We start from the raw sequence: 6,376 nt of genomic DNA, 5'->3' as shown, positions 1-6,376 counted from the left end.
ATTCTAGACATAGATAAAATAAGAGTTTATTTAGAATTGTGAATGGTGGATTCAACCGATTATAAATTATAATCCAAAAGGATTGATTCCTTCCAACATTTGCAATTGACCTTTCTCACTCACAAGTCACAACCATCAAATTTGCAGCTGAGAGCATCATCATTAAAGTGATTTGACACTTATGATCTTTAGCCACGTTTGGAGTATTGTTGCTTTAAGGCATTAAAAGATTCTCTAAAGCGCTTAACACTGAATTTAATTAAAGTGAAAATGCACGATAAAGTCCATAAAAAAAAAAAAGTCACCTTTTATAATTTTAAATTATTTTTATTAATAAAAAAATTACGATGATTACCCATCTTTAAGTATGTACTAGTTAAGTAAACTCACCAATCACATATAAATTTACAAATTAGGTATGTTAAATAAATTTAAACATAAACTTATTCCTAGTGTTAATTTAAATATATTTTAATATGACCTTAGGATTTGGTGAATGGGAGAGGGCCACTAACAGGGGTAGCCATTGAGGAGAAAAGGGATAGTGGAGAGGGGAGAGGGGGCATGCTGAGAGGTCCTAATGCAATTGGTGGGTGATGATTGTAGAAAGGGATTGCCACTAATGCTATGTCCCCTCCCCTGACATGCCATCACCCACTTCCTGTGGCTTTATTATTGAGACTCTGACCCTACCAATACCCCCATTGACTACACATTTTGCTGTGTTAGGGCAAACATACCCATCCCTATAATATTCCTTGCCTAGATTTCTTTAAGTGGGTATTGTTAGTCAAATTATAATTTTATATTAGATAATTTATTTTGTATATATTAGTGAGAAAAATTCATAAGAAATCGTTCGTATTATTATATATGTAGGTTTTTTGTACAAATATTTTATGGGTATCTTTTTCATTTTAAAATATGTAAAGATGCCTTTGTTGTAGGTGTGCTTTTTTTTTAAGGTACAATAATTAAAAAAAGACTCTAACAATAGTTTATTTTTGTCTAAAACAAAATTTTAATTTTTCTTTAAACGGAACCAAGTGGCTCTATCGATTTAGTTTTAATTGGACAAATTAAAAGCATCTGGCAATTAAACTCTTATAAGCCAAAACCAGCTTACAACCATTATAAAATTCTGGGCAGAGAAAGCACCAAAATCAGTTTATCATCAATCTAAAGATTGGGGGAGGGGGGAGTTGTGGACACAGCTCTATTCTCCATGAAAAAGGGGTTAAGATACCTTACAACATCCAAATAGATTTCTTTTAAAAATAGGCTGTATTATATGTAGTGACGGCATGACAAGCTCAATGATCAAATCAGACTTCATTCGATGATGAAGTCCGATCGAATTTCAAGATCAAGACTTCATTTTAGATAATCAAGTTTCATCTAGAAAATGGCAGTAGCAAGATAAAAAAATGGTCAGCAACGGTCGACGCAAGGCGTAGCAGCAAGGCGACTGCAAGATCGCGACAAGATGATGCATTGACAGTCGGCGAGACGATGCAGGGCGTCGATAAGGCGAGACGAAACTTACTAGAGACGACCATGGCAGAGGAGAGAGGAAACGACCAAAGGCAATGGTGGTGAATTTGCAAATTGAGTGAAATTATTTTTGTCATTTGACGTTTTCGATCATTCTTTCGATAACCCAATTATTTGTACAATAGTATTTTTTTAAAAAAAAATAATCTAAAAGGGCCAATAAACTCTTTGGAAAAGGCTAAGACTAGCCATGAGAGGTAATCCTCCATGACAAATGTTGGGATTGGGCTCAGAAAATGAGGTATAGCTGTATGTCTTTCATCCAAACAAACTCTTCTTTGCCTATTTTTTCTTGTTTAAATAAAGGAGGCTTGCCATCCGTTTTGAACGATTTAATTTCCCAACCCCTTCATTTATTTATTGTCAATTTAAGATGTGTTTAATTATATTACCTAGAATTAAATTCTAGGTAATAATTGTCTAGAAAATAAAAATCACCCGACCCATTTGAAAAATAAATTTTATAGAAATAAATTTAAAATACTTATATTATATACATATTTTGTATAAAAAAATTAAGAGTGTTTGATTATTTCTATAAAAAATATGTGTAATAATTATATATTTTCTATTGTAAATGTGTGCAAACAAACACAATCTTAATGTTTTAAAAAAATTAAATAATTTGATATTCAATGAGTTGTAACAAAAAATTGAATTAAATTGAACCCAAACTTTTAATATTACTTATATATAATTCCTCTATAGTTAATATTATCATATAGTATATGATATTATAATTAACGGAACTCTAGTGAGTAATGCTCCACCGTCTTTATCTCGTCCAAGATTCTAGGGTCCAAACCAGGCTCAATGGGTTCACAGGGTCCAAACCAGGCTCAATGGGTTCACTGCCACAGCCTTGATCACTCCTAGTTCTAGTGATCATGGTTTGGAAGGCAATGGCATGCTGGTTTATTTTTTCATTCTATAAATTATTGCATTGATTTTTTCTGTGGTAGAAATTATAATTATATAATAGTTTATTTTTGTTAAAAAAAAACTCAACTTTTCTTTAAATCGAACCAGGTGATTCAGTTTCATTGTATTTTCTTTTTCTTTTTCGATTCAGGTAAACAAGTCAAAAACATCAAGCAATTTAAAAAGCAAACCTGATAGACTATTCTTTTAGATAAATGATGCTTGAACATCAAATGCGTAAAAATCATTTAACTTTTATCAAACTTAAAAACAAAAAGTCATTTAGATTACTTATTATCCAAAAATATTGTGGTCGGTGTCTTCCATTTTAAATAAACTTCAATAGAAGTTCAGCCGACTTAGCCCCCACAAGGTGACATCATGGTAGTTCATTTTGGAGATGTCATGGAGGTTTTTTTTTTTTTTAATATGAATTATTGAAATTGTGGATATTAATTATGTCTTTTACATTGAGATTTGGAGTTCCAAATTTAAATATAATACTTGATAATTGTTTGAAATAAAAAACTTCAAATAGGACGCATAAAGAAGAATAGAAAGGGTCCTCTTTTTCTTATTTGGAAGATGATAGCGTCGTTATGTTTTATATGTCGTTTCAATCTTCTTTATACCCTAATTTAGACAAAAATATATTAATAAATATTTATATTATTTGCTCTTATTACTTTGTAAAAATTTAACATCATCCTTAATTTAAAAAAAAAATTCTAGAATTACTTTTTTATAATTTAACTCTATACACTTTATGATTTAATCCAAAGGTCATCTAAATTTAGATTTTTCGATCCATTGCAACAAGAATAAGCATGCTCTGTGCGTCCTCGTAATTTTTTTTTTTTAAATGAAGGGTATAATTTTTATTTGTTATTTAATTATTTCATTTATTTTTATTTTTATCTAAACAAAGTAAAATTATATATATTATATTTCTTTTTAAGTTTTATTCTTTCTAAATAAAGAGTAAAAGTTTTTATAAGTATCTTAAATAGGCATTCTAATGACTCTGAGTGTTTATTTAGTCTAAATTGGACTATATTAGACTAGACTGATTCAGTTTGATCTAATTCTAATATTTGTTTCTATTTTTAATATAAAATTTAAAAAAAAATACAAAAATCAAAACAAGCTTTAAAACAACAGCATCAAATAACTTGTTATTTCATAACATAAATTATATTATGCACTAGACTTGTCCCTAACATAATAATGCATGGCCTCACTTTTCCATATTACTGTATTAGGACTCTCCAAAATAAACTTTTGGGTAAATGCAAAAGATAGATAACTTTTTTATTAAACCAAATAATTAAGATCAACTAAACATTCTGAGTTTTTGTTAACCATGAAGCATTGTGCAAAATCATTCAAATTATTTTCACATATAAATCAATCCAGAAAGCAATAATGCATAAGGAAAAAAAAGGCATGAAACATATAAACACACACAAACACATATGTATTGGTGTAGCTGCATATATGTAGAGTGAAATATTACATATGTATAGGAACTTATTCTTTATTTGGTCCAAAATTCATATTTGATTCAATTTAGTTCAATTTTTGATCCGTGGTACAATTTTGACACCCCTAATGATGATTTTCTCTGTCCTATTAAAAGGTAGTATATATTATATACATAGTCATTGAATTTTTTTTTTTTTAAGAAATGGTATATAATCAAGAAATCATCTATTCTATTATTTAAACATATACTTTTTTTGATGTCTTGATGTTGAGGACTTTCTAAAATACCATTTTTAAAATTTTAAAAATACCAATGTTAGTAATTTATTAAATATTAGAACAAAAATTAATATTTACATTTTCAGATTTAAACAATCTTAACTTGTACCATCATTGATTAAGATTTATTTAAAAAATAAAAATAAAATTACAATTACTGTGTGATAATTATGACTCAAAATTCTTATTTATCTATAATTGGGTTTCCTAATTTGACCGAGACTATGACTTTGAATTTGACTGTGATTATGATGTTGTCAAATTTGATTTATTTGAAATTTATTTCATCTGGAGGAATATCCTCATGCGTCATCTTTTGATCTGGATATATTTTTCTGTATTTATCTATAGATGATTTTAGGTCTACAAATAGGTGTTCAGATCACATGAAATCAGACACAGAGTTTGTGTGTTAATATCACTTTTGTATTACCATTTTTTATTAGTGATATTTTGTTGTTTCTGCCCGTGATTTTTCCCGATTTGAGTTTTTCACATTAAATTATGTGTTCGTGTTTGGTTGATTGGGGTTTATATTCAATCTAATTTCGTAACAAATTGGTATCAGAGCTATTGGATCAAACCATCAACGATCTGGCAAATCTTAACCATTGATCTGCAACATCATCAACATCTTATTCTTCGGTTCTTCTTCTTTGTTTTTGGAACAGCAGCAGCCATCGCCACTGTCACCGACAATTGAGCTAGTGTTCACTGCCAATCATCACAATCGCAACCGTCGTCGATCACATTCGTTGTCGTCTGCCTGAGGTTCTTTCTCTTTGTCGAAAGCCTAGTCCAGATCTGAAAATGCCGTCACTATTCGTTTGTCACCGTCATTGCGCCTATTCATAATCTTTAGCTAGATCTGGTCTTATTCTTCGATCACGCAATCGTCTACCAGTGCCTCTAGCCCACATCGTTGATGACGATCGTCGTGCCTTCACTATCCCTGCTGCATCACGACCCTCATCACTTGTCGTCGCCCTTAACAAGTAAGTCTTCATTATTCTTCTCCGGCCTCCACTGCCTCGATCGACCACTGCCTTGCCGTTGATCACTCATTCATCAGTCTTCTCCCTCACCGACGACCGACTTTGACACGGCCTATCCCTACTGTAATACCCTAGAACGTCATGAATAAATAAGCGTAATTTTAGGTATACGGGCCATAGTAAAATTGTTAGAATTTTAGTGTCTATCAGTGGATTTAATATAGTTAGGATACATATAAATAGTATGGTATGATTTAAATGAATATGAAATATTTTATATGAATTATGAGTTTAAACATGTTATGGTATAAAATACCAAAAAATATATGTAAAGATTTTGTATTAAATAGGAAAATTTTATTTTAATATACTATTATATAAATTTGTATATATATATATGTATGTTATAATAATAATAATAAAGCAATCAAAATCAATTAGAGGCCATGGCCATGCTCTGGCCACGTCTGAAGCAAGTAATCAGAGGGATAGGGCGGGTTAAGGCCGTAATGGCCTTCGACATGGTGTTTAGGGCGCGGGAGTGTCCTTGATGGGACAAGACAAGATAGATTTGGGCTATAAATAGCAGAGTTGAGCGATGGTTTTCATTCAGAAATTTACTTCGAGAAATTGAGTGTAAAGTAGTGTTTTGAGAGATTGGAGAGAAGACTTTTAATCCTTGCGTCGTGGGCAAGAATTCTAGAGATTTTGGTGGCTATCGGAGCAAAGGAAAGTAGTAAATTGAAGCTCGCCGGAAAATCATGCCATCGTTGGAGCCGAGTCTTTAAACACCAATTTGAAATATTTTCTGATGTTTTTTTTCTACATTTTAAGGCCATATTCGGTGTCAAGAGGTCGAATTTAGAGGGGGTAGGGGTTGTTTCGAAGCTTGGAGGATCGGGAAGGTCGTCGGCGACAAAGTGGCTGCCGGAGAAGATGACCCAGAAGGTCGGGCGCATGGCGGGCACGCACCAAGGGCATGGGAGGCAGCGCGTGGGTTGCATGCGCGCGCTAGGTGGAAAAGAAAAGAAAGAAAGAAAAATAAAAAAAATAGGAAGAATTTTCAAAAAATTTGGAAAAAATTCCAGAAAATCTAGAATTCAATTTATGCCTTATTTTGGAAAAACATTTCTGGAAAATGC

This window comes from Diospyros lotus, chromosome 10, assembly GCF_014633365.1.
Source record: "Diospyros lotus cultivar Yz01 chromosome 10, ASM1463336v1, whole genome shotgun sequence".
In the NCBI taxonomy this organism is placed as follows: domain Eukaryota; kingdom Viridiplantae; phylum Streptophyta; class Magnoliopsida; order Ericales; family Ebenaceae; genus Diospyros; species Diospyros lotus.
This window is presented reverse-complemented; position numbering follows the sequence as displayed.